This window comes from Lissotriton helveticus, chromosome 5_1 (assembly GCF_964261635.1).
Source record: "Lissotriton helveticus chromosome 5_1, aLisHel1.1, whole genome shotgun sequence".
Classification (NCBI taxonomy): Eukaryota; Metazoa; Chordata; class Amphibia; order Caudata; family Salamandridae; genus Lissotriton; species Lissotriton helveticus.
In genome coordinates, this window is record NC_136065.1 from 1,465,600,883 (window position 1) to 1,465,626,714 (window position 25,832).

Below are 25,832 nucleotides of genomic sequence, written 5' to 3' on the forward strand. Positions count from 1 at the left end.
TTACTGAAAAGTAGTACTAACTACAACTTACTAAGTAGTACTAAACTATTAGACAGTACAGGGCTGCTGTAATTACGCAATTTCACCCAGAGAGAGAATGACTTAGTAGTACATCACATTAGTTTTAAAAATAGCAAAGAAAGTTATGAAATAGCTGTAGGGATGAATTTGAAGCAGAGAGTCGCACTCATAGAAGTTCACAACAATAAGTTATTTAAAAGATAAGGAGAGGTGAAGAGGAAAGGATACTGTAACTGTATGTTGTTGTTGTCCTGTTCAATTTGGGAAGTTGCATGCATCCAGCCATTCCTCTTATTCGCGGTAGTCCTCCATTCCATCTGACGCTCCGTCGATCAATCTTGGTGACCAGACACACTGTCCACTGCCTGCCTGGCGGATGCGGAATTGCGAATTAATGTTGTTCCCATGGCACAAGGTAAAAGCCGACCTGCAATTGTTGATGGAAAAACAGGAAGGGATATTAAAAGAGCACTGAGAAAAAATATAAGGTACGGTGTGTAATGCAAAAATAACACTTTCAGAGGCGACAGTATTACATACAGGCATCATTTCTAAAGTGCGTACTCTGAGTCTCCTTTTCAAGGATAGTAATTGCACACAGCAAGCCAGGGCCATGCAGATGGGCAAGGCAGGCACCACTGAGTGAACCACCCTGAGGATGTAGCATACCTCTTTTACACAGACAGACAAAGCATATCTGATTTTACATGAACTGCTGTGTGGTCTCTGGCATATACTACACTGGCTCGACCACTCCCATACCACGACTAGACAGACATGTAGATCTGCTGTGGTTGTTGTTGACTTGTTTACCTGTTGTTTGCCACTCACGAAACGGCCATATTTCTTCCATAAACCGACAATGATGATGATCCATCCATCCCAGTGAGTGACTGTGTAAGAAATAAAGATAATATGTAACTTTAATCATCAAGACTCATCATCATCATGGTATGTTATTGGCAAACTCAATGTTGTCTACACACTGAGTCCAAGGACATTTTCCATACTGAAAAATGCAACGTAGTGGCTGGCCCCTGCAGTAGAAGTACAATTTGTATTATACAAGGTTACAGAGTACACGTGAGTTACATTTCGTGTGTTAAAGATTAAATAATAATAACAGAACACAGATAGGATTCACTTCATGCACAACAAACAAACAACAATTGCTTTCATCAGAGCCAGAGAGCCAGTGTTGTCCATCACTGCATGCCATCTTATCATTCATTACCTGTTCCACTTGTCATCATCTTATTTAAGTGAAGGGCCAAAGGGCAGCCTCTCGTGTCAATTTCAGAAGGTGCAGTCAGCATAGTGAGTCATTCCAGTCCCACTTCTTTTGAGGGGACTCGTGTATGGACTGAAGCGACAGTTTCTAGATTCTGCGTAATCCCGCCATCTGCCTTGAGGGAAATAGATAAGGGAGTCTGGAGGAGGAGGATAGAGGAGCATGACTGAGTTGTGAACTTCAGGAATGAAGACAGCGGCACCTTCAATATGGAAAATAAGACAAAGACAGTGCTGCAGATGGATTTGTTGTGATTAAGGTGTTGTTGTGCTAAAAGTTGCAAATCAAAGAAAGACACACAGAAATAAAAGTCAAAAAGGACGGAAGAAAACAAAAAGTAAGTTTTTCAAGCCTCGTTGTCAGGGAAGTAGAGCTCGTCCTCAAACTCTGTGAATTGAACATGGAGTAGGTCAGCAAACAGACACAAAATTAGACCTTTCCAGCAGTGCTCCCAGACCCCTAAACCCACTCCCAAAAATCTAGAACACCCCCAAACAGCCCCCCAAAAACACGCAATACTGCTACCTTGCAGGCTGCCAATGTAAGCCAATGGCAATAATGCACCTCAGAAACAGCGCCTAATTCCCCTTTCCCCTCAACCTAGACCAAACTGCTATTTAGACACAAAATTAGACCTTCCCAGCAGTACTCCCAGACCCCTAAACCCACTCTTAAAAATCTAGAACACCCCCAAATAGCCCCCCAAAAACACGCAATACTGCTACCTTGCAGGCCACCAATGTAAGCCAATGGCAAAAATGCACCTCAGAAACAGGACCTAATTCCCCTTTCCCCTCAACCTACGACCAAACTGCTATTTTGACACACAATTAGACCTTCCCAGCAGTGCTCCCAGACCCCTAAACCCACTCCAAAAAATCTAGAACACCCCCAAATAGCCCCCCAAAAACACGCAATACTGCTACCTAGCAGGCCGCCAATGTAAGCCAATGATTCAGAAAAGGGGGTGGTGATGAACAGAGTGTCTGAATTAAGCAGACATCTCTTACCCAGTCCAAAGATCAGGGCTTGATCCATCACCGTTATTTAGCTCACTGCCCCATCCAGCTCAGAACCTGGCTATATGCAAATTAGTCTGTCCCTGGCCCAGTGCATCATGGGAACAGGGCAGACCAAACTACCAAGCCAATTCTTCACCAGAAAGGAGACAAGCTTCCGGGGACCGGTTTCTGCCATATCAGGCGTCGTCGGCCCGGCTTGCTTGAATCCTGATGGAGCAGTGAGCAAGGGACTCATGTCTGAGTATACCCTTCCACGCTTATGGTGGACAAAATGATTCAGAAAAGGGGGTGGTGATGAACAGGGTGTCTGAATTAAGCAGACCACTCTTACCCAGTCCAAAGATCAGGGCTTGATCCATCACCGTTATTTATCTCACTGCCCAATCCCAGCTCAGAACCTCGCTATATGCAAATTAGTCTGTCCCTGGCCCAGTGCATCATGGGAACAGGGCAGACCAAACTACCAAGCCAATTCTTCACCAGAAAGGAGACAAGCTTCCGGGGACCGGTTTCTGCCATTTCAGGCGTCGTCGGCCCGGCTTGCTTGAATCCTGATGGAGCAGTGAGCAAGGGACTCATGTCTGAGTATACCCTTCCACGCTTATGGTGGACAAAATGATTCAGAAAAGGGGGTGGTGATGAACAGAGTGTCTGAATTAAGCAGACCACTCTTACCCAGTCCAAAGATCAGGGCTTGATCCATCACGTTATTTAGCTCACTGCCCCATCCCAGCTCATAACCTGGCTATATGCAAATTAGTCTGTCCCTGGCCCAGTGCATCATGGGAACAGGGCAGACCAAACTACCAAGCCAATTCTTCACCAGAAAGGAGACAAGCTTCCGGGGACCGGTTTCTGCCATTTCAGGCGTCGTCGGCCCGGCTTGCTTGAATCCTGATGGAGCAGTGAGCAAGGGACTCATGTCTGAATATACCCTTCCACGCTTATGGTGGACAAATTGATTCAGAAAAGGGGGTGGTGATGAACAGAGTGTCTGAATTAAGCAGACCACTCTTACCCAGTCCAAAGATCAGGGCTTGATCCATCACCGTTATTTAGCTCACTGCCCCATCCCAGCTCAGAACCTGGCTAAATGCAAATTAGTCTGTCCCTGGCCCAGTGCATCATGGGAACAGGGCAGACCAAACTACCAAGCCAATTCTTCACCAGAAAGGAGACAAGCTTCCGGGGACCGGTTTCTGCCATTTCAGGCGTCGTCGGCTCGGCTTGCTTGAATCCTGATGGAGCAGTGAACAAGTGTAGGAGAGTAGGGTCTGCAATCCTATGATCACCCAGATTTTTGCTTTTTGCTGCACTGGTTTGCGACTTTCCCTGGCTGTGGGCCTGCTAATCAGACCCACAGCCTAGCTGTTCTCTCTATCCAAATTGTACTCAGGTACTGAATTGGCACGGGGCCCTCTCCAAGTCCCTGTACCCAGGGCTGAGGTGCACCCAGAAGTCTCCCAGGGGCTGAAGCATGTATTGTGCCACCCCTGGACTGACTAACTAAACTGACACAACTGGCTGCACGACAGCTGGGGCAAGGTGGTGTACTCACCCTTTGCTTTAGATATAGTATACCTATATCTAACCCTAAGATGGACACACAGATCTCCTATCAGTCACTCCTATGGCAGGCCTTAACAATCCTGAAGGCAGAGTGCTTGGAATCGTGTGAGATGGTGCTCTGGCATGAGCTGAGCCTGTCTGCGGCTTTCGGGATCTATCCCTTAGCCGTTTCCATGATATCGCATACCATATACTCTTAAGTGCATTATAATCCTCGCGGTTATATGCCAACTCTGGTATCGCTTTATCAAAACATGTCGAGTAAGGTGTCATACGAATTGGAATACTAACCCCTCGCCAATTCTGGCGACGGGGTTAGCATTCCACCCTTCTAGAGGGACACGGCATGTATGTAACCCCTAACCCCGGTTAAAGTCAAACAGAGCCTCAGCTCCACAAAATGGATGCTGCCACCGAGACACAAGTCTGCCCTCCTGCTGCTGGGAGTCCTCCCAGAGCAGGAGATAAGGACAAAGGGTTTCCTGCCAGGGGCGGTGCCAGCACCGTCCCAGATAGGATTTTGTGTATCCTAGGTAGGCAGGGCTTCAGAGGAAGGTGACTGCAAGTGGCACCCCGGTGCTCACTATGCATAGGCCGGCTTGAACCAGTTCCAGGGACACTCCAGACACTGAGCTGGGGAAAAGCCCGCCAAGGAAGTGGGTGTAACCACCCCCCTCCTGGTCCCACCCATAGGGCAGGACTTAGTCGCGTGCCAGCCCCCTTTTCCCAGATAAAGGTAGGAGCAGGCCCCCTTCCAAATTAGATCATCTTTGGAATCAAGACACGACTTTCTGCGAAAGGACTTCAAGATTTCCTTCTTCAAGATTCTCCCTTGTGACTAAGGAGTAGTCACCCTGCATCCGCAGGCACCATCGCAAGAACACTGCGGTCTGCTGTAAGTCCTTCCTCCGGATTCCGACTGCCCAGCTCGACAAGACCCGGCTTCCTTGGCACCTCCGACCTCTACTCACCTCTACAGCCAAGCTGAGAACCGTGAGTGCGACGAGACCTCAAGGGACCGACTATTGCCAAGACTGCACGACTTCTGCACAGCAAGCCCGCCGAGGAATTTCCTGGCGAGTGCTTTGGGGTCCGAGAAGCCCCGACCCTGAGCAGCTCCAGCACCGAAGAGCAGCCCCCCAGCATCTCCACGATCGGCGTGGGGCCCTTCTGCTTTTTGCTGCTCACCGCGTTGTTTGGCTACTAGCCCGCTGGCTTGTGGCCTTCTGAACGACGCCCGACGACATCACTGCTGCTGGTCTGGTTGCTCCAGACTGGCCCTTGCTCCCTTCCAGAAGAGGAGCACCCCGGACCCTCCTGGTCCACTCAAGACGCCATTTTGAGTCCACCGCGTGGGCTTGAATTAGCCAAGGCTTTGTTGCCCAACCCTGGGTTCTTCGACGCCGACAGCTTCATCCATCGTGGGACAGCTCGCCTCTCCATCCTGGTCGCCGACAACGCCTCCTGGTCCGTGAGATCCGCAGAGCCAGCGTCGCCCACTCACCTAGTCGAGGTGACTACCATCCGGTGCCCTCCTGGTGCCCACTGACTACCGGCTAGTAGTCACGAACTTGGTCCCCTCTGCTTTCAGGTGTCATCCATCTTCCAGATCCAGGCTTGGATCAACTCGAACTATCTTCACTGGTCGCCTGCCAGCATCTTTCTTCCAGGCTCCAGGTCCGGCAACGAGGATTCCCGACGTCTTTTGAGACATATGCAGCTGCAGCCCCTGGGCTAGGTAACTTCGGCATTTCGGTGCCCCAGCATAGCCTCACTATCCAAGGGTCAGGATCCACTTTTGTTTTCTCCCTACCAGGTCAGGTTCGCCCGCGAACACTAACTTTAGCGTTACTAGCTACCATAGACTTTGTCCCGCATCCCGCGTGAGAGTGCACACTCTGCACCCGAGTCCCCTAGGCCTCCTAGAAGTAATCTAACGATTCCCTAGTCAAGTCCTAGCGATTCCAAAGCCTATTAGTACTGTACTTACCTGCTAGTAATTTCGCATTCCACTTTTAGAGTATATGGTTTTTCGTGCCCCTCGGGCATTTGTATATACTGTGCTAACTTAAGTATTTTCGTAGGAGATTTGTTGTGTGCCTAGCACCCTGTCCTCATAAAGAGTACAGGGTTGTTGTGATTCTAATAAATACACTGTTTATTTTCATAACACTTGTGTGGTGTCCTTTCACTGGGTGTTCAAGGGGTAATGTGATGGTAAAACAGCTGGCTTAACACGCCCTCTAGAGTCTTAGCCTTAGACTGCTCGTATCCATGCTACTAGGATAGCTGGTCTATAAGGTTGACTTACAACCAATCATCAATAAGGGTTGTTTGGACTGATACATAGTGATCACTAGAATAGTGAGCACTGCATATCAGGCCAACTTCTCACATTGGTGAGCAGCGGTTGGGATTTGAGCTTGCTGTTGTTTTACCACACATATCCTAAGAATATCTTGTGAAAGATCACATAAGTACTAAAGGTACATATAACTTAGCTTAGAATACTCTGAGTTCTACTGAACCAGCTGTTGTAGCTCCTAGGGCCTAGCACACCCTAAACTACAACTCTAGCAAGGGATCAGTAGGCAAACACATAGTGTAGGTAAGTGCACCACTTACACCTCACTAGAAAAGCATGTCTACCCAGGGAGAATCTACTGAGACTCCCCTGGTCAGTGTTGACCCTCCACAGGTCACTTCAAGATATGCAGCTCTCAGTTTCCAGGAGATGAGACAAGTCTGTACCTCCAGGAAACTGAAGCAGGGGTCTAACCCCACCATTCCCTTTCTGATAGGTCTCTTAGAGACATATGATGCCAGAAAGATTTCTCAGTTACATGAGAATATGCCAGCCTTAGAGGGAACCTCTGGGGATCCAGACCTCCCCAACACTGCTACTGCAGTTGAGGAGGAGGATCAAGAGGAACTCTCTGGGGATGAGGTAGACAAAGGTCTTGAGGTAGTCAGAAGGCTAACCAGGGCCAACTTAGACTTACTTGGGCTAGGATCTGGGGGACCCCCAGTACTAACCCGAAGTGGGCCTAACCTTGGAGTTAGGAGAGATAGATCTCTTTCTAGGGACTCCAATAGATCTCTGCACTCTAATGCCTCTTCCCAGAGGAGGAGGAACTCTCCACAGAGGAGAGTGACTTCCCCTCAGAGAATAGAGCATGAAGCTAGAATGAGACAGGCTGCTCTGAGGATTGAAAGGGAAGAACTTGCCCTGGCCAAAGAAAAGCTTGCTTTTGCTAGAGAGCAGCAGATGAGTGGGCTAGCTCCCACTGGTGGCAGCAATCTCCCAAGAGATAGAGAGAAGGGTTTAGATACTAAACACCTGACTAAAATAGTGCCCCCCTTTAAGCAAGGGGATGATATCCAGAAATGGATGGCTGCTCTGGAGAGGGCCTGCACTGTGCAGTGCATTCCCCGAAGTCAGTGGGCAGCTATACTGTGGCTCTCCTTTGATGGTAAAGGTAGAGATAAGCTCCTCACTACAAGAGTGGAGGATGCTAATGATTACCAGGTCCTGAAAAATGCACTGGTTGATGGGTTTGGTTTAACCACTGAGCAGTACAGGTTGCTGTTCAGAGACACCCAGAAAACTCAGTCTCAGGACTGGTCTGACTTTGTGGATTGTGCCACTAAGGCTTTGGAGGGCTGGTTGCTGGGTAGCAAGGTTACAGATTACACAGGATTGTATAATCTTATGATGAGAGAACAAATTTTGAACAATTGTCAGAACCAGTTGTTGCACCAGCACCTTGTTGATTCAGATCTGACCTCTCCCCAAAAATTGGGAAAGAAGGCAGACAAATGGGTCAGGACAAGGATCAAGCAGAACCAGAACCAGAACCAGGGTGGTCAGAAGAAAGCAGACCAGAAGGGTAATGCAAAGAATGAGCAAAATGCCCAGAAGTCTTCACCAGGTCCCCAACAAACCAAAGAGGGTGGGGGTCAGGCTTCCCAGAAGAAGAAGACTCAAGAAGGCCAGTCAAAAAGGTGGTGCCAGTACTGCAAAAGTAAGTCTCACTGGTTTAGTGAGTGCACCAAAAGAGGAGGACAAACTCCTGCCACTACAGCCCTTAAGGCAACTGCACCCCCTAGTACAGTCAGTAGTGGTAGTGTACCTCCCAAGGCATTAGTTGGGTTAACCTTGGGTACTGAGGGGTCTGACAACTTAGTTGGCACACTCACTCAGGCTGTCCTTGTCTGTAAAGGGGATATAGATATGTCCCCTGAGATAAGTCCCAATACTTTGGGCAAATACAGGCAGACACCTTTGATTAATGGCAAAATGGCTCAGGCCTATAGGGACACTTGTGCCAGTGTCACCATGGTGACACCTAACTTTGTGGACCCTGGACAGATCATGCCAGGTACTGATTTCCTGGTGACCAATGCCAGCAATGTCACTACTAGTCATAGTGTGGCAATTGTGGCTTTCTCCTGGGGTGGAGTGAAGGGACAAAAGAAAGTTGTAGTCAGTTCAGACCTCCCAGTTGATTGTTTGTTGGGCAATGATTTGGAGTCATCACAATGGTCAGAAGTGGAGCAGAGGACTCACATGGAAATGTTAGGCTTGCCAGCACATGTGCTTGCTGTGACTAGGTCACAGGCCAGAAGGTGCCCCACTGAACAGGTGCTGGATCCTGAAATTATGGACCAGACACCTTCCAAGAAGAAGAGCAGTAGGGTTAAGGATTTGCCTTCCCCCTTGCCCCAGGTTGAGGATCAAGTCTCTGAGGAGGCTGATCTGAGAGAACTGAGGGAAACTGAGCCTAAAGAGCTTGAACTTGATCAAGTTGAGTTTCTGGGCTCAGGGGGACCCTCCAGAGCAGACCTGGGGAAGGCACAGTTAGACTGCCCTTCCCTTGAACCCCTCAGACAGCAGGCTGCTGCTGAGGCTGCAGGGAATGCCACAGGTGCCCACAGGGTCTACTGGGAAGATGGACTCCTGTACTCTGAGTCAAGAGACCCCAAGCCTGGTGCAACCAGGAGGCTGGTCATCCCCTTGTCTCTGAGAGGTTTCCTTCTCACCTTGGCCCATGAAATTCCCCTTGCAGGTCATTTAGGTCAGACAAAGACTTGGGACAGGCTTGTCTCACACTTTCACTGGCCCCATATGAATGAGAATACCAGGGAGTTTTGTCGCTCCTGTGTCACTTGCCAAGCCAGTGGTAAGTCAGGTGGCACAACAAAGGCCCCCCTCATACCACTACCTGTGGTGGGGGTTCCCTTTGAAAGAGTGGGGATTGACATTGTTGGTCCAATGGAACCCCAGACAGCATCAGGGCACAATTTATACTGGTGGTAGTGGATCATGCCACCAGGTATCCTGAAGCTATTCCACTTAGGACCACTACAGCACCTGTAGTGGCAAGGGCCCTAGTTGGAGTGTTCTCCAGAGTGGGCTTCCCTAAGGAGGTTGTTTCTGACAGAGGTACAAACTTCATGTCAGGATATCTGACTGCAATGTGGAAGGAGTGTGGTGTGAACTACAAGTTCACCACACCCTACCACCCACAATGCAATGGGCTTGTTGAGAGATTCAACAGGACCCTCAAAGGGATGATTCATGGGCTACCTGAAACTCTTAGGAGAAGATGGGATGTCCTGATCCCCTGCCTCTTTTTTGCTTACAGAGAGGTCCCACAGAAGGGGGTTGGCTACAGCCCTTTTGAGCTTCTGTATGGGCATCCTGTAAGAGGACCCCTGTGTTTGGTGAAGGAAGGATGGGAGAGACCTCTCAAAAAGCCTGCCACCAACATAGTGGACTATGTACTTGGTCTCCGCTCCAGGATGGCTGAGTATATGGAAAAGGCATCTAAAAACCTTGAGGCCAGCCAAGAACTTCAAAAAGCTTGGCATGACCAAAAGGCTGTTCTGACTGTGTACCAGCCAGGGCAGAAGGTGTGGGTGCTGGAGCCAGTGGCCCCAGCAGCTCTGAAAGACAAATGGTCTGGGCCCCACACCATCATTGAGCAAAAGGGAGAGGTTACCTACTTGGTGGACCTTGGAACTCCCAGGAGCCCTCTCAGAGTGCTCCATGTTAACAGGCTCAAAGCATATGTTGACAGGAAGGACATGAGCTTGCTCATGGCCACAGATGAGGGACAGGAGGAAGAGAGTGACCCTCTCCCAGACCTGCTCACTCAGAATCCTGATGATGGATCAGTTGATGGTGTTGTCTTTTGTGGCAGCCTCACTGAAGATCAGCAACAGGATTGCAGGCAAGTTCTGCAATCCTTCAGACATATGATCTCTCTGACACCCAGCCAAACTGATTGGTGTACCCATGATGTTGACACTGGAGACAGTCTGCCTGTCAAGAGTAAAATCTACAGACAGCCTGATCATGTTAGAGACTGCATCAAAACTGAAGTGCAGAAAATGTTGGAGCTGGGAGTCATTGAGCCCTCAGATAGCCCTTGGGCTAGCCCAGTAGTTCTAGTGCCAAAGCCTCACACCCAGGGTGGTAAGAAAGAGATGAGGTTTTGCGTAGACTACAGAGGCCTCAATGCAGTCACTAAGACTGATGCCCACCCAATACCAAGAGCAGATGAACTTATAGATAAATTGGCTTCTGCCAACTTCTTAAGTACATTTGATTTGACAGCTGGGTATTGGCAAATCAGGTTAGCTGAGGAGGCCAAACCCAAGACAGCATTTTCTACCCCTGGTGGGCATTATCAGTTTGTGGTAATGCCCTTTGGTTTGAAAAATGCACCTGCCACCTTCCAAAGGTTGGTGAATCAAGTCCTCACTGGGCTGGATGACTTCTGTGCAGCATATCTTGATGATATTGCTGTCTTTAGCTCCACCTGGGAGGATCACCTGGTCCACCTGAGGAAAGTGTTAGAGGCTCTGCAAAAGGCAGGCCTCACTATCAAGGCCACAAAGTGCCAGATAGGGCAGACACAGGTTGTATACCTGGGCCACCTTGTAGGTGGAGGCCAGGTTCAGCCACTGGAGAGTAAGATACAGGCCATCAAGGACTGGACTCCTCCAATCACCCAGACACAAGTTCGAGCTTTCTTGGGCCTGACTGGGTACTATAGGAAGTTTGTCAGAAATTATGGGTCCATAGTGACCCCTCTTAATGACCTGACAAGCAAAAAGATGCCAAAGAAAGTTCAGTGGACAGCAAGCTGTCAGAAAGCATTCAATGACCTAAAGCAGGCCATGTGCACAGCACCTATCCTAAAGAGTCCAGATTACTCCAAGCCATTCATTGTCCAAACAGATGCTTCTGAGTTGGGTGTGGGGGCTGTTCTGTCTCAACTGAATTTTGATGGTAATGATCAGCCTATTGCTTTCATTAGTAGAAGGTTGACACCCAGAGAGAAAAATTGGTCAGCTATTGAGAGGGAGGCCTTTGCTGTGGTTTGGGCCCTGAAGAAGCTGAGGGCCTACTTGTTTGGCACTCACTTCACCATTCAGACCGACCATAAGCCCCTCTTGTGGCTAAATCAGATGAAGGGTGAAAACCCCAAACTGCTTAGGTGGTCCATTTCCCTACAGGGGATGGATTTTACAGTGGAGCATAGACCTGGTACTGATCACAGCAATGCTGATGGGCTCTCCAGGTATTTCCACTTAGAGCAAGAAGACTCACCTGGTCAAGGTTAGTTTATTGTCCCAAAGTTTGGGGGGGGGGTCATGTAGGAGAGTAGGGTCTGCAATCCTATGATCACCCAGATTTTTGCTTTTTGCTGCACTGGTTTATGACTTTCCCTGGCTGTGGGCCTGCTAATCAGACCCACAGCCTAGCTGTTCTCTCTATCCAAATTGTACTCAGGTACTGAATTGGCACGGGGCCCTCTCCAAGTCCCTGTACCCAGGGCTGAGGTGCACCCAGAAGTCTCCCAGGGGCTGAAGCATGTATTGTGCCACCCCTGGACTGACTAACTAAACTGACACAACTGGCTGCCCGACAGCTGGGGCAAGGTGGTGTACTCACCCTTTGCTTTAGATATAGTATACCTATATCTAACCCTAAGATGGACACACAGATCTCCTATCAGTCACTCCTATGGCAGGCCTTAACAATCCTGAAGGCAGAGTGCTTGGAATCGTGTGAGATGGTGCTCTGGCATGAGCTGAGCCTGTCTGCGGCTTCCGGGATCTATCCCTTAGCCGTTTCCATGATATCGCATACCATATACTCTTAAGTGCATTATAATCCTCGCGGTTATATGCCAACTCTGGTATCGCTTTATCAAAACATGTCGAGTAAGGTGTCATACGAATTGGAATACTAACCCCTCGCCAATTCTGGCGACGGGGTTAGCATTCCACCCTTCTAGAGGGACACGGCATGTATGTAACCCCTAACCCCGGTTAAAGTCAAACAGAGCCTCAGCTCCACAAAATGGATGCTGCCACCGAGACACAAGTCTGCCCTCCTGCTGCTGGGAGTCCTCCCAGAGCAGGAGATAAGGACAAAGGGTTTCCTGCCAGGGGCGGTGCCGGCACCGTCCCAGACAGGATTTTGTGTATCCTAGGTAGGCAGGGCTTCAGAGGAAGGTGACTGCAAGTGGCACCCCGGTGCTCACTATGCATAGGCCGGCTTGAACCAGTGCCAGGGACACTCCAGACCCTGAGCTGGGGAAAAGCCCGCCAAGGAAGTGGGTGTAACCACCCCCCTCCTGGTCCCACCCATAGGGCAGGACTTAGTCGCGTGCCAGCCCCCTTTTCCCAGATAAAGGTAGGAGCAGGCCCCCTTCCAAATTAGATCATCTTTGGAATCAAGACACGACTTTCTGCGAAAGGACTTCAAGATTTCCATCTTCAAGATTCTCCCTTGTGACTAAGGAGTAGTCACCCTGCATCCGCAGGCACCATCGCAAGAACACTGCGGTCTGCTGTAAGTCCTTCCTCCGGAATCCGACTGCCCAGCTTGACAAGACCCGGCTTCCCTGGCACCTCCGACCTCTACTCACCTCTACAGCCAAGCTGAGAACCGTGAGTGCGACGAGACCTCAAGGGACCGACTATTGCCAAGACTGCACGACTTCTGCACAGCAAGCCCGCCGAGTAATTTCCTGGCGAGTGCTTTGGGGTCCGAGAAGCCCCGACCCTGAGCAGCTCTAGCACCGAAGAGCAGCCCCCCAGCATCTCCACGATCGGCGTGGGGCCCTTCTGCTTTTTGCTGCTCACCGCGTTGTTTGGCTACTAGCCCGCTGGCTTGTGGCCTTCTGAACGACGCCCGACGACATCACTGCTGCTGGTCTGGTTGCTCCAGACTGGCCCTTGCTCCCTTCCAGAAGAGGAGCACCCCGGACCCTCCTGGTCCACTCAAGACGCCATTTTGAGTCCACAGCGTGGGCTTGAATTAGCCAAGGCTTTGTTGCCCAACCCTGGGTTCTTCGACGCCGACAGCTTCATCCATCGTGGGACAGCTCGCCTCTCCATCCTGGTCGCCGACAACGCCTCCTGGTCTGTGAGATCCGCAGAGCCAGCGTCGCCCACTCACCTAGTCAAGGTGACTACCATCCGGTGCCCTCCTGGTGCCCACTGACTACTGGCTAGTAGTCACGAACTTGGTCCCGTCTGCTTTCAGGTGTCATCCATCTTCCAGATCCAGGCTTGGATCAACTCGAACTATCTTCACTGGTCGCCTGCCAGCATCTTTCTTCCAGGCTCCTGGTCCGGCAACGAGGATTCCCGACGTCTTTTGAGACATATGCAGCTGCAGCCCCTGGGCTAGGTAACTTCGGCATTTCGGTGCCCCAGCATAGCCTCACTATCCAAGGGTCAGGATCCACTTTCGTTTTCTCCCTACCAGGTCGGGTTCGCCCGCGAACACTAACTTTAGCGTTACTAGCTACCATAGACTTTGTCCCGCATCCCGCGTGAGAGTGCACACTCTGCACCCGAGTCCCCTAGGCCTCCTAGAAGTAATCTAACGATTCCCTAGTCAAGTCCTAGCGATTCCAAAGCCTATTAGTACTGTACTTACCTGCTAGTAATTTTGCATTCCACTTTTAGAGTATATGGTTTTTCGTGCCCCTCGGGCATTTGTATATACTGTGCTAACTTAAGTATTTTCGTAGGAGTTTTGTTGTGTGCCTAGCACCCTGTCCTCATAAAGAGTACAGGGTTGTTGTGATTCTAATAAATACACTGTTTATTTTCATAACACTTGTGTGGTGTCCTTTCACTGGGTGTTCAAGGGGTAATGTGATGGTAAAACAGCTGGCTTAACACGCCCTCTAGAGTCTTAGCCTTAGACTGCCCGTATCCATGCTACTAGGATAGCTGGTCTATAAGGTTGACTTACAACCAATCATCAATAAGGGTTGTTTGGACGATACATAGTGATCACTAGAATAGTGAGCACTGCATATCAGGCCAACTTCTCACAGCAAGGGACTCATGTCTGAGTATACCCTTCCACGCTTATGGTGGACAAAATGATTCAGAAAAGGGGGTGGTGATGAACAGAGTGTCTGAATTAAGCAGACCACTCTTACCCAGTCCAAAGATCAGGGCTTGATCCATCACCGTTATTTAGCTCACTGCCCCATCCCAGCTCAGAACCTGGCTATATGCAAATTAGTCTGTCCCTGGCCCAGTGCATCATGGGAACAGGGCAGACCAAACTACCAAGCCAATTCTTCACCAGAAAGGAGACAATCTTTTTGTCCACCATAAGCGTGGAAGGGTATACTCAGATGTGAGTCCCTTGCTCATTGCACCATCAGGATTCAAGCAAGCCGGGCCAACGACGCCTGAAATGGCAGAAACCGGTCCCCGGAAGCTTGTTTCCTTCCCAGTATAAGAATTGGCTTGGTAGTTTGGTTTGCCCTGTTCCCATCATGCACTGGGACAGGAACAGACTAATTTGCATATAGCCAAGTTCTGAGCTGGGATGGTGCAGTGAGCTAAAAAACGGTGATGGATCAAGCCCTGATCTTTGGACTGGGTAAGAGTGGTCTGCTTAATTCAGGCACTCTGTTCATCACCACCCCCTTTTCTGAATCATTTTGTCCAACATAAGCGTGGAAGGGTATACTCAGATGTGAGTCCCTTGCTCATTGCACCATCAGGATTCAAGCAAGCCGGGCCGACGACGCCTGAAATGGCAGAAACCGGTCCCCGGAAGCTTGTTTCCTTCCCAGTATAAGAATTGGCTTGGTAGTTTGGTTTGCCCTGTTCCCATCATGCACTGGGACAGGAACAAACTAATTTGCATATAGCCAAGTTCTGAGCTGGGATGGTGCAGTGAGCTAAAAAAGGGTGATGGATCAAGCCATGATCTTTGGACTGGGTAAGAGTGGTCTGCTTAATTCAGGCACTCTGTTCATCACCACCCCCTTTTCTGAATCATTTTGTCCACCATAAGCGTGGAAGGGTATACTCAGATGTGAGTCCCTTGCTCATTGCACCATCAGGATTCAAGCAAGCCGGGCCGACGACGCCTGAAATGGCAGAAACCGGTCCCCGGAAGCTTGTTTCCTTCCCAGTATAAGAATTGGCTTGGTAGATTGGTTTGCCATGTTCCCATCATGCACTGGGACAGGAACAGACTAATTTGCATATAGCCAAGTTCTGAGCTGGGATGGTGCAGTGAGCTAAAAAAACGGTGATGGATCAAGCCCTGATCTTTGGACTGGGTAAGAGTGGTCTGCTTAATTCAGGCACTCTGTTCATCACCACCCCCTTTTCTGAATCATTTTGTCCACCATAAGCGTGGAAGGGTATACTCAGATGTGAGTCCCTTGCTCATTGCACCATCAGGATTCAAGCAAGCCGGGCCGACGACGCCTGAAATGGCAGAAACCGGTCCCCGGAAGCTTGTTTCCTTCCCAGTATAAGAATTGGCTTGCTAGTTTGGTTTGCCCTGTTCCCATCATGCACTGGGACAGGAACAGACTAATTTGCATATAGCCAAGTTCTGAGCTGGGATGGTGCAGTGAGCTAAAAAATGGTGATGGATCAAGCCCTGATCTTTGGACTGGGTAAGAGTGGTCTGCTTAATTCAGGCACTCTGTTCATCACCACCCCCTTTTCTGAATCATTTTGTCCACCATAAGCGTGGAAGGGTATACTCAGATGTGAGTCCCTTGCTCATTGCACCATCAGGATTCAAGCAAGCCGGGCCGACGACGCCTGAAATGGCAGAAACCGGTCCCCGGAAGCTTGTTTCCTTCCCAGTATAAGAATTGGCTTGCTAGTTTGGTTTGCCCTGTTCCCATCATGCACTGGGACAGGAACAGACTAATTTGCATATAGCCAAGTTCTGAGCTGGGATGGTGCAGTGAGCTAAAAAACGGTGATGGATCAAGCCCTGATCTTTGGACTGGGTAAGAGTGGTCTGCTTAATTCAGGCACTCTGTTCATCACCACCCCCTTTTCTGAATCATTTTGTCCACCATAAGCGTGGAAGGGTATACTCCGATGTGAGTCCCTTGCTCATTGCACCATCAGGATTCAAGCAAGCCGGGCCGACGACGCCTGAAATGGCAGAAACCGGTCCCCGGAAGCTTGTTTCCTTCCCAGTATAAGAATTGGCTTGGTAGTTTGGTTTGCCCTGTTCCCATCATGCACTGGGACAGGAACAGACTAATTTGCATATAGCCAAGTTCTGAGCTGGGATGGTGCAGTGAGCTAAAAAACGGTGATGGATCAAGCCCTGATCTTTGGACTGGGTAAGAGTGGTCTGCTTAATTCAGGCACTCTGTTCATCACCACCCCCTTTTCTGAATCATTTTGTCCACCATAAGCGTGGAAGGGTATACTCAGATGTGAGTCCCTTGCTCATTGCACCATCAGGATTCAAGCAAGCCGGGCCGACGACGCCTGAAATGGCAGAAACCGGTCCCCGGAAGCTTGTTTCCTTCCCAGTATAAGAATTGGCTTGCTAGTTTGGTTTGCCCTGTTCCCATCATGCACTGGGACAGGAACAGACTAATTTGCATATAGCCAAGTTCTGAGCTGGGATGGTGCAGTGAGCTAAAAAACGGTGATGGATCAAGCCCTGATCTTTGGACTGGGTAAGAGTGGTCTGCTTAATTCAGGCACTCTGTTCATCACCACCCCCTTTTCTGAATCATTTTGTCCACCATAAGCGTGGAAGGGTATACTCAGATGTGAGTCCCTTGCTCATTGCACCATCAGGATTCAAGCAAGCCGGGCCGACGACGCCTGAAATGGCAGAAACCGGTCCCCGGAAGCTTGTTTCCTTCCCAGTATAAGAATTGGCTTGGTAGTTTGGTTTGCCCTGTTCCCATCATGCACTGGGACAGGAACAGACTAATTTGCATATAGCCAAGTTCTGAGCTGGGATGGTGCAGTGAGCTAAAAAACGGTGATGGATCAAGCCCTGATCTTTGGACTGGGTAAGAGTGATCTGCTTAATTCAGGCACTCTGTTCATCACCACCCCTTTTTCTGAATCATTTTGTCCACCATAAGCGTGGAAGGGTATACTCAGATGTGAGTCCCTTGCTCATTGCACCATCAGGATTCAAGCAAGCCGGGCCGACGACGCCTGAAATGGCAGAAACCGGTCCCCGGAAGCTTGTTTCCTTCCCAGTATAAGAATTGGCTTGGTAGTTTGGTTTGCCCTGTTCCCATCATGCACTGGGACAGGAACAGACTAATTTGCATATAGCCAAGTTCTGAGCTGGGATGGTGCAGTGAGCTAAAAAACGGTGATGGATCAAGCCCTGATCTTTGGACTGGGTAAGAGTGGTCTGCTTAATTCAGGCACTCTGTTCATCACCACCCCCTTTTCTGAATCATTTTGTCCACCATAAGCGTGGAAGGGTATACTCAGATGTGAGTCCCTTGCTCATTGCACCATCAGGATTCAAGCAAGCCGGGCCGACGACGCCTGAAATGGCAGAAACCGGTCCCCGGAAGCTTGTTTCCTTCCCAGTATAAGAATTGGCTTGGTAGTTTGGTTTGCCCTGTTCCCATCATGCACTGGGACAGGAACAGACTAATTTGCATATAGCCAAGTTCTGAGCTGGGATGGTGCAGTGAGCTAAAAAACGGTGATGGATCAAGCCCTGATCTTTGGACTGGGTAAGAGTGGTCTGCTTAATTCAGGCACTCTGTTCATCACCACCCCCTTTTCTGAATGTAAGCCAATGGCAAAAATGCACCTCAAAAACAGGGCCTAATTCCCCTTTCCCCTCAACCTATGACCAAACTGCTATTTTGACACAAAATTAGACCTTCCCAGCAGTGCTCCCAGACCCCTAAACCCACTCCCAAGAATTTAGAACACCCCCAAATAGCCCCCCAAAAAAATGCAATACAGCTACCTTGCAGGCCGCCAATGGCAAAAATGCACCTCAGAAACAGGGCCTAATTCCCCTTTCCTCTCAACCTACGACCAAACTGCTATTTTGACACAAAATTAGACCTTCCCAGCAATGCTCCCAGACCCCTAAACCCACTCCCAAAAATCTAGAACACCCCACATTACCCTCCCAAAAACGTGTATTACCGCGACCTCGCACAGGCCTTAAAATAGTGCCAAAATACACTCTGAAACTAGGCCCAAAACACACCTTTTCCACCATGGATTTTTTTCAACCACTTGCAATCAAAACTACACATTCCCAACTCTCATCCCAGCTAAGCAAATCCACTAAGAACCACCTACAACACACTCCAATCGTACCCTGAAAACACACAATAATCAAAAATTTACTTGGGCGCATATGGCAGCGGATTCCCTTCCTCGACTTTGCCTAAACACAACCTTCCCATCAATCGATTCCTCCCAAATTTCCTGCACAATCACCAATTCCCCTCCCTACCACTCACAGAAGCCCTGTTCCCCTACCTCAACTGGAACACCCCAAACACACTTTCTCCTTGCGCCCCCAAACCGCCCATTAGATAACATGGCAAATCGCGCCTTTACCAAAAATTGCTGTTTTCAGCACTTCCACTACTTCGATCCTCTTGAAACTTACCTGGACACTTGTTCCAGCAATTCCCAAGAATCTCAGCAAGGCAGAACAAAATCAATCCACTGGAAGGTGTACGACTTTTCACCCAAACACACGCGCCCGCAAAAGACCAAAAAATGCCACAATTCGGCCAATTCTGGACCAAGAAATGCCAAACCCCCCTAAAACCTTGCCAACATCATTATGAACATGCCTGCATCGGGCCCTGAGCCCTAGACTCCGTAAAGCCTCCCAAATTCAACCCAAAAACCCTAGTAAACCACACTGAACCCCCAAAACAGCCCTAAACTCTAAATATAATTAGCACACAGCAGGCCAGGGCCATGCAGACAGTCAAGGCAGGCACCACTGAGTGAAGCAACCTGATGTAGCATACATAAGCTCTTCGACACAGACAGACAAAGCATATCTAATTGTATGCAGCAAGCCACATAGCCCCAATTTTGCATGAACTGCTGTCTGGACTCTGCCTGGCATAACAAAACTACACTGGCTCGACCACTCCATACCACGACTAGACAGACATGTAGTTCTGCTGTAGTAGTTGTCCAAGGACATTTTGCATATTGGAAAATGCAACGTAGTGACCTCTGCAGTTGAAGTACAATTTGAAATAAACAAGGTAAAAAAAAGCAGAGTAGACTTGAGTTACATTTAGTGTGTAAAAGATTAAATAATAACAGAAGACATATGATTCATTTCATGCACAACAAACAAACAGCAATTGCTTTCATCAGAGCCAGACAGCCATTGCTGTCCACTGCATGCCATCTTCTCATTATTCATTACCTGTTCCACTTTTTGTCCGCATCTTGTTCTGAAAGTGAAGGCCCACAGGGCAGCCTCTCCTGTCAATTTCAGAAGTAACTGTCAGCAATCAGCATATAGTCAGTAATTCCAGTCCCACTTGAGGGGACTCGTCTACGAAGACAAAGTCTCTTGATTCTGCGTAATCCAGCCATCTGCCTTGAGGGAAATGGATAGGGGGAGTTGGGAGGAGGAGGATAGAGGAGCATGACTGAGTTGTGAACTTGTGAACCTCAGGAATGCAGAATGCGCCACCTTCAAATCAATAAGGAAATAAGATGAAGACAGTGCTGCTGATAGACATGTTGTGATTAGGTGATCAGAGTTTTGTTGTGATAAAAGTTGCAAAACAAAGAAAGACACACAGGAATAAAAGTGAATAAGAACGGAAAAAAAAGGAAGTCATTTTCAGGCCTCGGTGTCAGGGAAGTAGAGCTCGTCCTCAAACTCTGTGAATTGAGACAGGAGTAGGTCAGCTAACAGAGAAGAACTTCCGTCACCTAAGTCGGTGTCCTCTTCTTCCTGCGTGGATTCACGTCTTTTGTAATCTGGTGGTATGAAGTGCTGATTCATCTTGATCATTGTTAACCTCTCCATATTTCTTGGTGAGAGGCGGGACCTTTTTGAAGTGACAATGGCATCAGCAACACTGAAAACTCGTTCCGAAGACACGCTTGCGAGTGGGCAAGACAAATAATTTATAGCCAGCCTGCTGAGCAGTGGCCAGTAAGGCCTTTTCCCATACCAATACACCAATGGGTCACGATCAATGTAGACCTCTTTTGGGTCATCCAGATAGGACTGCACCATCCACTCAAGGGCCTCCCTCGGTGGTGCTCCACTTTGCGTACCATGTGTTTCCTTTGCATCAACACTGGAGCGAGTAAACCCTTGCTGAGTTATCCAATCTGCTTCCGACAATATTATGGCTGGGCCTGGTGCAGGTGATGACGAGGATACTGTTGCTGCTGTTGGTAATGGCTGTGAGGGAAAGTGACTGCCTTCGGCCACAGAAGGGGACCTTGGCGCCGGATAGCCTGCTGCTTCAGTAGTACTTGTGGTGTTTCCTTCAATTTCCTGCCGCTCTTTTTCGAACCGAGTGGCTGACACAGCTAGCCAATGTTTGTACTTTGAAACATCTTCTTCATCAAAAGGAATGAATACTTTGCTGGTCAGTGCCTTTTTGTACCGTGGATCCAGAATAGTGGCACAAATGCAATGTTGTTCTGAATGTATTTTTTTAAGCCTTTCATTGACAAGTAGGCAACTTAATAAGCTCTCTGCCAACCGATATGCGGCTTGTTTGTGAACATCAGCTTTGAACGTTGAAGACACCGCCTTCAGTTGTTGCTCTTGCATGAACAACAATGGGATAGCTTTGCCCAAACTACAATCCTCCCTGCTAACTTCACGGGTGAAGCCCTCAAAAGGGCAAAGCATGTCTGTCAGGCTTTGAACTAGGTCCCATTCCTCCGGCTCTAGCCTCATGCCTTTCATAGGAGGAGACCTATGTTAAAGCTATTGACATACTCATTGATTACCTTGTAATGCTCAAACAGACGTTCAAGCATGTAGAAGGTTGAGTTCCAACGTGTTGCCACCTCCTAGATGAGTCCTTTGACGGGCACTCAACGGCTACGTTGAATGATCCTCATCTCCTTCCGGGCCTTAAAAGAATGGCAGAAATGTGTGCAGATTCTTCAGCAGGAGGTCAGTAAGTTGCTGACTGTGTTTTTTTCTTTGCAAGAAATCTTGCACAACAATGTTAATGCAGTGCGCCAAACACGGCACTCTGAAGTAGCCACCATCATGCATGGCCCTAACTATATTACTGCCATTATCCGTGGAAACATAACCAATCATGCGACTTCTTGGCACCAGCCACTTAGAGACCTTACTCTTAAACTCATCCAAAATGTTTAATGTAGTATGAGATTTCTCCATGGCAAACATGGCTACTGTTGCATGTTTCCGACTTGCTTGAAAAATTGTGGCAGGGGCAACACCTGTAAACATCTTTTCTCTAACCCTTGCAAAAGAAACCCAGTGTGCAATGAAGCACATGTAATCCACGGCTTGGCAGCTGGTCCACATGTCTGTTGTCAGGTGGATAGTGTGAACAGCACATTTCTGAAAAGCTGACCCAATCACTTCCAGCACATCTTCAAGTAGTGCTGAAACCGTAACTCTGGCAAAATAGGACCGGCTAGGAACCTTTCATTTAGGGCAGACTGTTGCCACAAATTCTAGAAAACCCACCCCTTCCACGAAAGAAAAAGGGAGAAGGTCCAGCGTTAACGTTTTAGCCAGGTTTGCGTTATACAGACGTGCCGTTGGGTGGTTGCGTTCAAATGGCGCCTCAGACCAAAACATGCTTTTAATGGTGGTCTGGACCGTTTTACGTGATGATGATGATCCAGATTTCATCAACCCATTTAGGCTCATTGATGTACTTTTTCGCATTGGTGTCTCTCCCAGACTCTTACTGTGCCTCATAGATGTTGCTGGGGTAGAGGGTGTGGACGCTACCACTGCAGTGCTGCTGCCAGGGGTACTGTGTGTACCAGAAGAAATATCTGTCACTTCTTGACCTCCCCCCTGCACGATCAGCCCCTCGTCATCATCAGATGCAATATCAATGGGTACATTTGGATTTCTTGTACTTTTGGCGTCGTGGATCTTACTTAGGTGTGCCTCCCAAGGAATAGTGTGGTGTTTTTGGAGATGACCTCTCTGGCCTCCAGTACCATAGTTCATACCAAGCTTACCCCACCTAACTACAGCTTTACAAATCAAACAAATGACTAGGTTTTCCCCTTTTTGCTAACACAAAAAAAGTCCCAAACTGGGGACTGGAGATGTCTGCTGGTGGTGGAGGTGCTACTTTCAATGCCAGATGAAGTGGAGGATAGGCGTGGCCGAATTTGACTCTGTTGTGCTCTTACAGCACCACTACTTGAGGTAATGGAGGTCGAGCTGATGAGAAAATAGGGAAGCTGTAGGTCGTGTTGGTGTAGTAGTTAACTGCATTGGTGGTGGTACCAGTGCCACGCCGCCCACATCACCCTCAGCAGCAATTCGGGATAGGGTAAAAATGTCTGTCTGCTGCATGCCCGCTGGGCCTGGAGTGACAACTGTGATGACTGGGTCGTCGTCAGACTGTTCATCAGCAGCAAAATACAACACTTCTTGTTCGTCGTCATCACCCATAAGTGGAAGCCTTGCGGGAACCTTCTTTTTAGGCTTAGCAACTTTTGTCGGCTGATGGCGTGCCTCACTCTCAGACTGCATTGGTGGGTTCCAATCAACATCAAGATCATCAGAAGGAAGGGGGCTTGAAGAAGAACTTGTAGTAGCCCTCCTTGACCTTTTCCTTGCTGGGGATCTGGAAGACAATGGATCATCATCAGGAAGAGTGGCTTCCTCGGATGATACCTCAGCTTCAATCTCGATTTCCTGATATGTCCCTACTTCTGGAGGAACAAGCATTGGGGGCAGTTGTGCAGCTTCATGCGCCTCTAGTTGCGCCTCTCCATGCATCTCTCAATGCGCCTCTCCTTGCGCCTCTCCTTGTGCCGCTCCTTGTGCCTCCACTTGCGCCTCCACTTGCGCCTCCACTTCCGCCTCTCCTTGTGCATGTACTTGCGCTTGTACTAGTTGCACCTGTGGCTGTTGTTGCGGCTGTGGTTGTTGAACATTCGTCAGATGAGTTACACCCTGCGTTGATTGGATGCTACTTTCTTGCGATGAGCCAACATCACTGGTCGATGGTGATTGAACAATTAAAGTGGCTGCCTCTGCAGCACTCATGGTCTTGGACCTAACTTGGCATGGTGGCACTGAGCCCAATGAAGCGGAGGTGCAGCTCCCAGCTTGGTCCACGGCAGACCCCGCTGCTGCAGGCGTAGTTTTGTTTCCCCAAAAAAGTGTCTGTAGGCACACCACTCTCCTTGGTCAGTGGCGCCACTTGCTTCTACTGCTCCTTCTTACTGGCAGTGGCACTGGCAACTTTCTTGGTGGAGGAGCTACGGCCACCTTTCTTTGGGCCCATCTTCTTCAGATCTCAGAACAGCAGGCCGCAGTTGCACGAGTTGCAGAGTTGTCTGTGGCCACACGTGACGTCACCTGACGTTGTGCTGCACACACCGCAGCAGGTGTGCAGCACAACTTCTTCCTTGCACTGATGATGAACGATGACTGATTTGTGGTTCTCTTGTGCACCTAAAAGCAAAGAAATCCAGAGGAACATCAGTTAAATAAATGTTGCATATGTCGTGCTTCAATTAATATTTGCAACTAGGCATTTATTTTTACAACACACCCAAAAACGGAAAGACCCAAAATAAAAATTGCAATTCTCATCAAAAATGGAAGTTTACATTAATAAAGGAGACACCCCACAGAAAGACTTGGTACATGCACCACTGAGTACACCTGGGCATAATGGATGAAAGCAAGGCAAACTGGGTGCAGGCCTGAGCACACTGCCTGGCTTCAAAATGGCTCCTTGAGCCTTGACCCCCAGCACATGGTCAGGCACTGCCTGTACCAGGCCTCAAAATGGCCCCCACCCACATGGTCAGGCCCCAACAACACCCCAAAAAGTCGAAAAACACACAAAAATCACCCCAATCCAATGCCATCCATGCCCTCAATGATGTTTAAATTCAAGACACCCCACAGAAAGACTTGGTCCATGCACCACTCAGTACACCTGGGCATAATGGATGAAAGCAAGGCAAACTGGGTGCAGGCCTGAGCACACTGCCTGGCTTCAAAATGGCTCCTTGAGCCTTGACCCCCAGCACATGGTCAGGCACTGCCTGTACCAGGCCTCAAAATGGCCCCCACCCACATGGTCAGGCCCCAACAACACCCCAAAAAGTCGAAAAACACACAAAAATCACCCCAATCCAATGCCATCCATGCCCTCAATGATGTTTAAATTCAAGACACCCCACAGAAAGACTTGGTCCATGCACCACTCAGTACTTCTGGGCATAAAGGATGAAAGTAAGGCAAACTGGGTGCAGGCCTGAGCACACTGCCTGGCTTCAACATGGCCCCTTCACCCCCAAAACATGGCCAGGCCCTGCATGTACCAGGCCTCAAAATGGCCCCCACCCACATGGCCAGGCCAAAACAACCCACCAAAAAGTCGAAATACACACAAAAACACCCCAATTCAATGCCATCCATGCCCTCAATGATGTTTAAATTCAAGACACCCCATAGAAAGACTTGGCTAATGCACCACTGAGTACCCCTGGGCATAATGGATGAAAGCAAGCTAAACTGGGTGCAGGCCTGAGCACACTGCCTGGCTTCAAAATGGCCTCTTGACCCCCACCCACATGGCCAGACCCTGCCTGTACCAGGCCTCAAAATGGGCCCCCACCCACATGGCCTGGCCCCAACAACCCACCAAAAAGTCGAAAAACACACAAAAAACACCCCAATCCAATGCCATTCATGCCCTCAATGATGTTTAAATTCAAGACACCCCACAGAAAGACTTGGCCCATGCACCACTGAGTACCCCTGGGCATAATGGATGAAAGCAAGGCAAACTGGATGCAGGCCTGAGCACACTGCCTGGCTTCACAATGGCCCCTTCACCCCCACCACATGGCCAGGCCCTGCCTGTACCATGCCTCAAAATGGCCCCCACCCACATGGCCAGGCCACAACAACCCACCAAAAAGTCGAAAAACACGCAAAAAACACCCCAATCCAATGCCATCCATGCCCTCCATGATGTTTAAATTCAAGGCACCCCACAGAAAGGTTTGGCTCATGCACCACTGAGTACCCCTGGGCATAATGGATCAAAGCAAGGCAAACTGGGTGCAGGCCTGAGCACACTGCCTGGCTTCAAAATGGCGCCTTCACCCCCACCACATTGGCCAGGCCCTGCCTGTACCAGGCCTCAAAATGGCCCCCACCCACATGGCCAGACCCTAACAACCCACCAAAAAGTCGAAAAACACACAAAAATCACCCAAACCAATGCCAACCATGCCCTCAATTATGTTTAAATTCAAGACACCCCACAGAAAGGCTTTGCCCATGCACCACTGAGTACCCCTGGGCATAATGGATTAAAGCAAGGCAAACTGGGTGCAGGCCTGAGCACCATGCCTGGCTTTAAAATGGCCCCTTCACCCCCACCACATGGCCAGGC